This window comes from Anomaloglossus baeobatrachus, chromosome 4 (genome assembly GCF_048569485.1).
Source record: "Anomaloglossus baeobatrachus isolate aAnoBae1 chromosome 4, aAnoBae1.hap1, whole genome shotgun sequence".
Lineage (NCBI taxonomy): Eukaryota > Metazoa > Chordata > Amphibia > Anura > Aromobatidae > Anomaloglossus > Anomaloglossus baeobatrachus.
The window spans coordinates 27,029,947-27,042,426 of record NC_134356.1 but is presented as its reverse complement, the minus strand read 5'-3'; the positions used below and the strand labels follow the sequence as shown (position 1 = coordinate 27,042,426).

The following is a 12,480-nucleotide window of genomic DNA, read 5'->3' as shown; positions in this document are numbered from 1 at the left end:
TTTGTCGGATACCGAATGGCGCGAATAGTCTGTTATCCGTCGGATACCGAATAATGGTGAATACATTCACTCATCCCTAGTTAATATCTATTCTGCAGTGATCTAACAGGTACCAAGTTGTAATCTCAGCTGCAGCCACTCCCTTCTCCTCACTCCTCCCTATGCCTGCTATAGCTCATACTTATGCTGACCATGTTGAAGGAGCTCAGCTCTGCATAGCTTTGGTGTTTTTTCTATTGCAGCTGTGAAGGTTCCTACTGAAAAAAACAAGGAGTCCTTTTGTTCTTTCTTTCCCCACCCATTTGTCTCACCTTCCATCGGCACAGGTAGCTGTCATGCATATTTCCTACAACTCTCCTCCATCATTCCTCATGTGACTGTCACCAGCTGATATACTCTAAAGTTCTTATGTGATATACAACTTAATCTGGTGAGCACACATCCCTTCTCTATACATAGTTGTAATATGGTATCACCCTATTGTGCTTTTCTTGCTTCTTAGGGTACCGTCACACTAAGCGGCGCGACCAGCGTTCCGACTTTGCCGTGATCGCTGGAGTGTCTCTAAATGGTCACTGGTGAGGTGTCAATCAGGTAAATCTCCACAGCGGTCAGAGATCAGCCACTAGCGACCCGTGTAACGACGCTCTGCTTGGTAGCCAGGGTACACATCGGGTTACTAAGCAAAGCGCTTTGCTTAGTTACCTGATGTGTACCATGGTTACCAGCGTCCGCAGCTGCCAGGCGCCAGCTCCCTGCACACATAGCCAGGGTACACATCGGGTTACTAAGCAAAGTGCTTTCCTTAGTTACCCGATGTGTACCATGGTTACTAGCGTACCGCAGGCTGCCAGACGCAAGCTCCCTGCTCATTCAGATCGTTGGTCTCCTGCCGTCAAACACGCCTATGCGTGCTGCACAGCGGGAGATCAACGAGCAAAAAATGAACCAGAACAGTGTGTAACGATCAGCGATTTCACAGCAGGGGCCAGGTCGCTGCTTAGTGTCACACACAGCGAGATCGCTGATGAGGTCACTGGTACGTCACAAAACCTGTGACTCACCAGCGATTTCGCTATGTGAGAAGTACCCCTTAGTTCTTTCTGTGCACACCACTGATTGGCAGCTTTCTGCTTATGTACATTGTAGACTGAATGCTGCTAATCAGTGGTCTGGGTGGGGTTATACAGAGCTCAGCATTCAGAAAACTTGTAGCTGTGCAACACAGAAAACAGTTGTTTTAAAAAAAAAAAAAAAAAATATATAGGACCCAGTAAAGTGACAACTCTGAAATCAGGGTTTCTGCCCCTAATCACAGTATTCTCACAAGGATTCCCATTAGGAGTTAAATGAATGGGTGTAACTACAACATTGCTAAGTATTATTAGACACACTCAGTTTCGTTTCTTCCTTCTTCCGTCAGCCATAAAAAAAGCCCTACTACGGCTGTATCAATCGAAAAATAGAAAACTTTGGCTTTTAGAATGCAGAGATGAAAAATAAATGCTGCAGCTTTAAGGGGTTAAGAAAATGGGTGTAACTACAGTTTTCCTGTTCCGGAATCATCCACTTTCAGTTTCGCTTCTGTCTTCCGTCAGCCATGGCGTCTGCTGATCTGAATGACGAGCTGCTTTGCTCCATCTGTTTATCTATTTTTAAGGATCCTGTAACGCTGAGATGTGGACACAACTTCTGCCGGGTCTGTATTGATCGTGTGCTGGATACACAGGATGAGTCTGGAGTTTATTCCTGTCCTGACTGCAGAGAAGAGTTTCAGGAGCGGCCGGCGCTGATGAGGAACATAAATCTTCATAATGTCACAGAACGTTTCATGATTACTCAGCAAGAACAAAAGATCACTGGGATCTACTGCACTTACTGTGTGGATTCTCCTGTACCTGCTGTTAGATCCTGTCTACACTGAGAGGCTTCTCTGTGTGAGAAACACCTGAGGGCTCACAGCAAATCACCAGAACACGTCTTATCTGATCCCAGCACTTCTCTGGAGAAAAGGAAATGTTCTGTCCATAAGAAGATCCTGGAATATTACTGCACTGAGAACGCCGCTTGTATCTGTGTCTCCTGCAGTTTGATTGGGAAACATAAAGGACATAAAATGGAGTCACTGGATGAGGCCTCAGAGAAGAAGAAGAAACTGAGCAATGTTCTCCAGAAACTGACCACAAAGAGAGAGAAGACTGAGGAAAGAGTTCGGAGTCTGAAGGAACGAAGGAGAAAAGCTCAAGAGAAAGCAGCTGGAGAAGCCGAGAGAGTCACTGCCCTGTGTACAGACATCAGGAGACGGGTGGACGACCTGGAGAAGAAGGTCCTGAGTGAGATTTTCAGGCAGGAAAAGGAAGAGTCACGGTCACTGTCTGCTCTGATCCATCAGCTGGAAATGAAGAAGGACGAGCTGTCCAGGAAGATGAGGCACATTGAGGAACTGTGTAACATGACTGATCCACTGACCGTCTTACAGGAACCAGACACCGGGGACTTGTGTGATCCTGAGGAGGAGGGAGGTGATGAGGACACAGGGGGACATGATAAACAGCTCCATGATGGAGATGACCTGGATGTGGCTGTGATCTCACACACATTACACACATTATGTGAGGTAATATCAGGTATAAGGAGGGGGATCTATGTGGAGGATCCTGCAGACATATTACTGGATGTAAACTCAGCTGGTAATGATCTCCTTATATCAGACGACCTGAGAACTGCGACTTGGACACAAAATAACCAGAATCGTCCAGAAACAGCAGAGAGATTCCAGTATAATCAGGTGATGAGCAGGAGGGGATTTACCTCAGGACGACATTACTGGGATGTGGAGGGCAGTAGATCAGGGGAGTGGAGGGTGGGGATGTGTTACCCCAGTATAGACAGGAGGGGAGAAGAGTCACTGATTGGAAATAATAACAAGTCCTGGAGTTTGAGGAGATATAATAATCAGTATTCAGTGATGCATGACAGTATAGTGATCCAGTTACCGAACAAGATCTCCAGTAGTAGAGTCAGGATCTGTCTGGATTATGGGGCCGGGCAGCTGTCCTTTTATGAGCTGTGTGACCCCATCAGACACTTACACACCTTCACTGCCGCCTTCTCCGAGCCCCTTCATGCTGCCTTATGTGTGTTTTGGATGTATAATGATGGTCACTATATAGATAGCTGGGTGAAGATTAGAACATAACTGGAAAGAAACATCAGAAAAATCCCATTTTTAAACTAACTTTCATTCTAAACATTTTTCTGATTTTTCTATGACATAAAATACATTTCCCTCTGGAGCCTCCTGAAATCTTCCTGTGTTTCCTGACACCACTGACCTTAAGGCCATGTGCCCATGGGAGCTTTTTGCTGCGGAGTTTGCTGCGGAAAACCTGCGGATTTTTCTGGATTTTCCAGATAAATCCGCAGGTTCTACCATGTACAGGCACTCCCCATGTTACCCTATGGGACATGGGGAGTGTCTGTGTCCACGCTGCGGAAAGTGCGGCTGCGGAATCTCCTGCGGAGATCCCTCAGCCGCACCTAACTGCATGTCAATTATTCATGCGGATTTACTTGCGGAGATCCCGGCCCTCCGCTATGGAGATAGAGGCCGGGACGTCTGTAGGTAAATCGCGTGAAAGTCCGCATGTTTGGAAACATGCGGCCGTACCTGCGAATATATCCGCAGGTACGAGCGCCCGTGGGCACATGGACTAACAATAGATTTTCCACAGAGATCACTTCTCAGCAGTCTCATTATCAACACAGGAAGGAAATGAAGTGTAAGGTAACACCTCTGGTAAAAAGCTGGAGGAGGATAATGCAGGATCCTCCATTGACAATAACCGATGGACACAGCTCCCCCCTCCCCGCACAGGGATCTCTGCACAGGACACAGAGCATGCCCACAAGTCCTCTCCTGACGATGGTCTCCTCCATCCATGTGTCTGCCGTGGAGCAAATCTTTGACTGACATTAACAGAAAATAGCAGCAGCTCAGACAATATGGCCGCCCCCATCATCATGTACAGAAGATAAAATATAAAAAATTAAAATTAAATGTAAAAATCAATAAGAAAAAGAGAAAACAGATCATATGTAATAATAGCGTCTAATTATTATATAATGCAAATTTAGGATTATTCAGATTTAACCCTTTAAAGACACAGACAATTTAGATTTTTGCAGTTTAATTTTTTCCTCCCAATTTTCTAATTCTCATCACTTTCTTATCTTTCCGTCACCATAGACGTAGAGCTTGTGTGTTGTGAGACAATTTGCAGATTTTGTTGACATCATTCATTTTACCATATAAAGTTAGGAAAATCGGAAAAAAAAAATCATAATGCAGATTGTGCTGATTAATTTCAGATTTAAATATATATATATTTTTTTTCTATTTTTGAATTTTTTACATTTCTTTATAGACTTAGGAAAAGGAACTTAGGAAAAGGAGGGGGATTTGAATGTTTGTGTTTTTTTTCTTTTGCTAACATGTTAAGTTTCTTTTTTTAACGGCCTTGACCCTGCGATCGCTTGTTCTATATACAGCAATGCTCCATTAATGTTGTGTAGAATAAAAATCACAGTTTATGGCTGAACATCACAGAAAAATCAGCTTGACCGGTATGTGGAGTTTCCGTAGGTTCCCGGCCATCATGACAGCCCATCGACACCTCATGGTCATTCTGCAGGGATGCTAATGGGCTCCGGAACTAACGTCTGAGCCAGATCTCGGGGCTTAAATGCCGCTGTTAGTGACTGACAGAAACATTTATCAAGTTCACAGTTTCATTGTTGATTGTCTGCTAAATGTAATCTGTCAGCATCTTTTTGTTATGTAATCTGGGAGCAGCATGATGTAGGGGCAGAAAGTCTGATTCCAGGGATGTTACCTACTGGATTGCTTGTGCAGTTTTTATAGAATCCCTGTTTTTTTTGCTGTAGATGTAGCAGAGCTCAGAATGCTGAGCTGTGTATAACCCCGCACACACTACTGATTGGCAGCATTATGTGTAGACTATACATTGTCAGCAAGCCGCCAATCAGTTGTTGGGGGCAGGGTTACACAGATTAGCTGGACTAGCCGCCACATGAGACCTAGTCCTCTAGTGATAACCTCCTGCTGATAAAATATTGTAGTGAAACTACAGCAAGTTACGAAACCCTGGAATCAGGCTCTCTGCCCCTACATCATGCCTCTGTCAGATTAAATAGCAAAAACCTGCTGACAGATTCCCTTTAAAGACAGATGCTGTGGAAAAGAGACAAAATTTCGCCTGTGTACAACAGGCTCAGCTCTGGTTTTAATTAGCAGAAAATATAGATGATATATTTGTGGCGCCCCTGAGGCTTCCGTCGCCACAGAGATATTGCACCTCAGCCAGAGGTGTGATGTCCCATCCTGGGTAAGAATGGGGTCATATGCCGGTCCACAGACTAAACTTGCACCCACCAATTGGTAGGCATACACTGGGTCAGGGATAGTGGCAGCAACCCCCATAGATGTATTCATGGGGCCGTAAGTCCCATTCCTGGTCCCTCATAGTGTGGGTGGGGCCTAGCCAGTGGGTGTGTGAGAGGAGTCAAAAAGTAAGAGTAGAAAAGGGAACTAGGAAGTTCAAAGTCAGTTCAGTCAGAGAGTAGTAGTGAGGAGATGGTTACCTCAGGAGAGTGGAGTAGTGAAGTCTGAGAGAAAGGAACAGAATAGGTTCCTGGTGAAGATCCTGGGGTCTAGCTAGGCCCAGGTGACACCCAAAGAAAAGAAAGGATCCCAGGGCCACATAAGGGCATTTTTAGCTCGTGGCCTGTTCCACAGAAAGATCGGGTGGAGGGATCCGGCTGCATTCGGGGACGGTCCCCAGACAGAGGGAAGAAAGACATTTCCTCATAAAGTAACACCGAAGGCCCGGGGTGGTTGCAAGCATCCAGGGCCACAACCTGCCACAGTCCCCCTGGGAAGAGGGCAAGAAACCAGTGAGGCAAGCCCCTTGTTCAGGTCCTGTGGTGGAGGCCAAGACCAGTTCAACTAATAGAGTCAAGGCTAAGAAGACAGTCAGGAGAAAGGATACACAAAGAGGGGTGCACCGGCATTGGCCCTTGAATTACTGAATTAGCTGGGATCGGCGGAGGCACTGGACAGTGGATCCCAGCATACTGTAGGCAAACGGTTTGCCAGCACCTGGACTCAGAAACAGTGAGTAAAAGATCTTAACTGCAAGCCCTGTGTCGTCTGATTCATCCTGTACTGCATCCACAACACCATAGACTCTAACAAGCACCAACGGTTGCCCCGGGGTAGCCACTCCACCTGTGGGGAGCAGAACCATCCCAGTTGCCATTACATCAGCCCCAGAGGCCCCATTCAGCAGTGACTGCTCCATAGCCGCAATCCACAGGTGGCGTCACGAATATATATTATAAACTTTAACATCACCATCTCCTCTATCCATACCGCCACTTTAATTGACTCCACCAGGGTCACGGAGTCGGGCTCCGCCACCGCTGACTACCCCGGACTAGTCCGGCCCGACACCGAGTCACCTATGGCCCTGGGGTGGGCGAGTCATATTCTCCTTAGGGGAGATCTCATGATGACCAGCCGATCACTGCTTCTGCTTCGATTTAGTAAATGATTGTTGTCTTGACTCTGACAATTGGATCCATTTGCTGTTATGATGACATGAGTTGCTGGTGACAGATCCTGTTATTTTCATCCTGTGTACTCAGCACATTGAGCACATGAAGGTGGCGCTTTCTGAATATTGTAATAACTAGTAGCATAGCCAAATACTATGAGGCCGGAGTCACCGCCGCCGGCTCCTGCCTGTACCCTGATAGCTATATGACTGCAACAGCCGCTACTTTCAGCCATTACGAAGGGGAGATCACGGCATAAAGATTAATACAGCTGTCATTAAAGGAGTTTTCCACTTATAGAAAAGTGATCCCTAATCTTTTCCCAGCATGTAAAATCACAAACATAGACCGTATTCCCCCTCCCCCGGTCCAGCGTCAGGTCGCAGCGATGTGCGTTGCAGTCATGGTGTTACCGCTGCAGCCGAAACATAGAAACCAAAGCGGCGGTGGAGAACTGGTGCGAACAGCGGGAGGGCGAGTGCTGTCTAACTTTATGTTACAGGGTAGGAAACAGTTTTCTATAAGTGGAAAACCACTTTAAGGCCCAAGCCACCCGGCGAGAAAATCTGTGCAAGTGGAGTGCGATAAAACATCGTATTTCCCTCGGACCAATTCTAGCCTGGGTGTCAGCGCACATGAGCAATTATTTTCTCAGCCCTAATCGGACCGAGAAAACAATCGCAGCATGCTGCGATTGTAAGCAGAGACTCTTTTTCTCTCGCATCCATTCAAGTGAATGGGGCGAGAGAAAAATCGCAATGCACTCGTGGTACATAGGTGTACCACACGTGCAGAGCGAGAATCGCAATAGCCGGCTACGGAGGAGAGAGGGAGAGAAATCCCTCCCTCTCCTCCTCTGTGCCGGCCCGCCCCCAACAGCTGAGGTCCGCTCGCAGGGTCGGACCTCAGATGGAGGCACACTCGCATGACACTCGGCTCCCGCTGTGCTGCCAGCGCGAGCCGAGTCTCATGCAAGCATCGCAGTAGTGGCCCGTGTGGCCCCAGCTTAAGTCCAAAAAATACTGCAAAAATCTTTAAACATTTAGCTCCCCCTAGTGGTGGTCAGAATTACCGTACATCATCATACAGTTATAAGAATTCTTATACGAATATGAGGATCTGACAACAGCTTCTTGTTAATGGTTTCCAGATGGCAAAAATTATAATATTTTATCTGTAATAAATAAAAATTACTAATAATAAGACAAATGATTGTATAACTACAGATAAAACTGCTGATAATAAATGGTATATTATTGCGCATTACTGCTGGTGTTTTTATGGTGTGTGCGGCTCGGTGAACTGGGGGCAATTTTATAAAAATGTCTCATTACTACTGGAGTAGTCATCTGGGAGAGGCAGATTCAGGGAAGAAATATATTCACCTAATGTAACCGACAGTGGGATATAATTTCTCTGTAAGTACTGTATTTTTCGTTTTATAAGACGCTCCGGATTATAAGACGCACCCCAAATTTGAAGGAGGAAAGTAGGAAAAAAAACATTTTTACTGTTAAAATTGGGGTCCGTCTTATAATTCTAGTGCGTCTTATTTTAGCTCACCAGGGGAGAGTGGCAGTGGGGGCGCAGCTCAGACAGGTCACAGGAGACAGGGTTGGCAATGCTGGAGGGCTCGGAGGAAGGGGTGTCGCGGGTCAGGAGGGTCAGTGGAATGAGGGTCGGCAATATAGCAGGCTCGTGGGGTGTCACGGCAGCTGGCGCCATTGATCTGCTGGTGGGCTGCAGGCTCCGTGGAATCTTCGGCGGTTCACACGATGGAATTCAAGAAAATGGCTGCAGAGCGAACGCTTGCACAGATTGGCCTTTGCGTCCATTTTCTTGAACTCCATCGTGTTAACCGACAATTCAAAACAGCCAGCAGCCCGCTGGCAGATCAATGGTGCACGCAGCAGCAACACCCCATGAGTCCGCAGTTTCACTGACTCTCTATCCATTGACCCTCCTGAGCTGCTCCACTGCAGTGACACCCCCTCTCCGAGCTCTCAGTATCTCCGACCCTGTGACACCAGTGCCGGTAAGGTTAAGTTCACACTTCGGTTGTTTTGCATCAGTCCCAATCAGTAGTGTAACTGATGCAACGGATGCGTTGCTTTGCAGATAGTGGCACAACTAATGCAGCAAAAAACGATCCGTTGTGTTTTTCTTTTTTACTGGGTTTTTTTTTACGGACGCCGGGTGATCGTTCCGGCTGCTGGAACAGAATTTACAGTCATCATGGTTTTTTACTGTGCGCATACTCACAGTCAGGGCTGTATTTTGCCTTCGTGCTGCCCTAGGCACTTTAAGTGGTCGCGCCCCTTAGTGACAACGTAAAACTGAGTTTTCGCACACAACATCTGTTTAAGGCAGATCTACTTTGTAAAACACTTTAAAAAGTATAAATGAGAAATGAAGGGCACTAACCCCCCCCCCAATGGGGATCACCACAGGCATATCAAAACATAGCATGAGTATAAAATATTCCCACCACACCGTCCCCACTTATATACTGTGACTGCCCCTAATAAACTAAAACACCACTCTGCCCTCCCTGATAAACTACTGTATATCCACCACACCTTCCTCAATTATGAAATATGATCTGTACTGTCCTCACATCATGCTGCCCTCTCCTCACAGTGTCCCATGCATGCTGCTCCCTCCTCACAATGTCCCATGCATGCTGCCCCCTCCTCAGTGTCCCATGCATGCTGCCCCCTCCTCACAATGTCCCATGCATGCTGTCCCCTCCTCACAGTGTCCCATGCATGCTGCCCCCTCCTCACAATGTCCCATGCATGCTGCCCCCTCCTCACAATGTCCCATGCATGCTGCCCCCTCCTCACAATGTCCCATGCATGCTGCCCCCTCCTCACAATGTCCCATGCATGCTGCCCCCTCCTCATAATGTCCCATGCATGCTGCCCCCTCCTCACAGTGTCCCATGCATGCTGCCCCCTCCTCACAGTGTCCCATGCATGCTGCCCCTCCTCACAGTGTCCCATGCATGCTGCCCCCTTCTCACAGTGTCCCATGCATGCTGCCCCCTCCTCACACTGTTCCATGCATGCTGCCCCCTCCTCACAGTGTCCCATGCATGCTGCTCCCTCCTCACAGGGTCCCATGCATGCTGCCCCCTCCTCACAATGTCCCATGCATGCTGCCCCCTCCTCACAGTGTCCCATGCATGCTGCCCCCTCCTCACAATGTCCCATGCATGCTGCCCCCTCCTCACAATGTCCCATGCATGCTGCCCCCTCCTCAGTGTCCCATGCATGCTGCCCCCTCCTCACAGTGTCCCATGCATGCTGCCCCCTCCTCACAGTGTCCCATGCATGCTGCCCCCTCTTCACAGTGTCCCATGCATGCTGCCCCCTCCTCAGTGTCCCATGCATGCTGCCCCCTCCTCACAGTGTCCCATACATACTGCTCCCTCCTCACAGTGTCCCATGCATGCTGCCCCCTCCTCACAGTGTCCCATGCTGCCCCCTCCTCACAGTGTCCCATGCATGCTGCCCCCTCCTCACAGTGTCCCATGCATGCTGCCCCCTCCTCACAGTGTCCCATGCATGCTGCCCCTCCTCACAGTGTCCCATGCATGCTGCCCCTCCTCACAGTGTCCCATGCATGCTGCCCCCTCCTCACAATGTCCCATGCATGCTGCTCCCTCCTCACAGTGTCCCATGCATGCTGCTCCCTCCTCACAGTGTCCCATGCATGCTGCCCCTCCTCACAGTGTCCCATGCATGCTGCCCCCTCCTCAGTGTCCCATGCATGCTGCCCCTCTCCATGAGCTCCTAATGCTGCCTTACTCTTTTCCATAATGACACCTCCATGCTGCCCCATTCATCATACTAAGACCACCACACTAGCGCTTATGCTGAGACCCCCCCCCCCCACACACACTACCCCACTCTTGATATTGACTCCCCTACATTGCTCCACTCCATACTGAGCCCACACATGCTGCCCCTTCTCCATAATGAGCTCCCAATGCTGCCCCCCTCTTATTCTGAGTCCTTACACTCCCCCCATCGATTTTGTCATTGCACTATCCCTCAACCCTTGTCCTCTGTCTCTAGCATTGGCCCCTCATTCCCCCAGCATCATCCTCTCTCCCCCCAGCCTCCCCCAGCATCAGCCTCTCTCTCCCCCAGCATCAGCCTCTCTCTCCCCCAGCCTCCCCCAGCATCAGCCTCTCTCCCCCCCAGCATCAGCCTCTCTCCCTCCAGCATCAGCCTCTCTCTCCCCCAGCATCAGCCTCTCTCCCCCAGCATCAGCCTCTCTCTCCCTCCAGCCTCCCCCAGCATCAGCCTCTCTCTCCCCCAGCCTCCCCCAGCATCAGCCTCTCTCTCCCCCAGCCTCCCCCAGCATCAGCCTCTCTCTCCCCCCCAGCCTCAGCCTCTCTCTCCCCCATCCTCCCCCAGCATCAGCCTCTCTCTCCCCCCCAGCCTCAGCCTCTCTCTCCCCCTAGCCTCAGCCTCTCTCTCCCCCCAGCCTCAGCCTCTCTCTCCCCCCAGCCTCAGCCTCTCTCCCCCCAGCCTCAGCCTCCCTCTCCCCCCAGCCTCAGCCTCTCTCTCCCCCCAGCCTCAGCCTCTCTCTCCCCCCAGCCTCAGCCTCTCTCTCCCCCCAGCCTCCCCCCCCAGCCTCTCTCTCCCCCCAGCCTCAGCCTCTCTCCCCCCAGCCTCCCCCCCAGCCTCAGCCTCTCTCTCCCCCCAGCCTCCCCCCCAGCCTCAGCCTCTCTCTCCCCCCAGCCTCCCCCCCAGCCTCAGCCTCTCTCTCCCCCCAGCCTCAGCCTCTCTCTCCCCCCCAGCCTCAGCCTCTCTCTCCCCCAGCCTCCCCCCCAGCCTCAGCCTCTCTCTCCCCCCAGCCTCCCCCCCAGCCTCAGCTTCTCTCTCCCCCCCAGCCTCAGCCTCTCTCTCTTCCCAGCCTCCCCCCAGCCTCAGCCTCTCTCTCTTCCCAGCCTCAGCCTCTCTCTCTTCCCAGCCTCCCCCCAGCCTCAGCCTCTCTCTCTTCCCAGTCTCAGCCTCTCTCTCTTCCCAGCCTCCCCCCCAGCCTCTCTCTTTTCCCAGCCTCCCCCCAGCCTCTCTCTTTTCCCAGCCTCCCCCCAGCCTCTCTCTTTTCCCAGCCTCCCCCCAGCCAAAAAGAGGTAAGGTGCCCATACATTCTAGGCTCTGCCTTAGCGCATACCTGCTCTGGTGCCTGCTGCCCTGCTCTGCTGATTATCCTCTTCTGGCTGGCTCCAGCTCCAGTCGCGTCCTCCTCCGCAGCGTGTGTCGTCTGCAGCATTGGACGCTGCAGCACGGGGCAGTGAGCTGATTGGCGCGCCTCTGACCCGGAAGTGCAGGCGCTGGAACTTCCGGGGTTAATCAGCTCACTATGCCTGGCGCCCTCCGTGTATTTAAAGAGACAGAAGTGCGCCTTTCCTCCCTCTCAACCCCCCCCCCTCCGAACACAGCGAAGTGTAACGGCGGAGGGAGGGGCGGGGGGCGGGGATGTAAAAAAAAAAAAAAAAATAATAATTTATATATATTTTTTTTTTTTTTTCTTCCAGAAAGTGCCGCCCCCCCGCAACGTGCCGCCCTAGGCACGGGACCACGGGTGCCTAGTGGCAAATACGGCCCTGCTCACAGTAAAACAGCCGCACACAAACGTTGCTCTCGCCGGATGGTCAGTCAGTAGACGACTGATCCGTCACTTGGCGGATGCAACGCAGTGCCATCAGTCACAATCCGTCACTAATAGAATTCTATGGGGGAAAAAAAGGATTCCTGCAAAATATTTTGCAGGATACCGTAATTCCTCAAGGCGGCGGATTGTGACTGATGCAAAGAAACAGAA

At 50.2% G+C, this 12,480-nt stretch overlaps 1 pseudogene; it reads left to right on the top strand.

Annotated features, from left to right (window-relative positions):
- Positions 1 to 1,594: 1,594 nt before the first annotated feature.
- LOC142302912 (E3 ubiquitin/ISG15 ligase TRIM25-like) lies at positions 1,595 to 7,905 on the top strand (annotated as a pseudogene).
- The last annotated feature ends 4,575 nt before the right edge of the window (positions 7,906 to 12,480 follow it).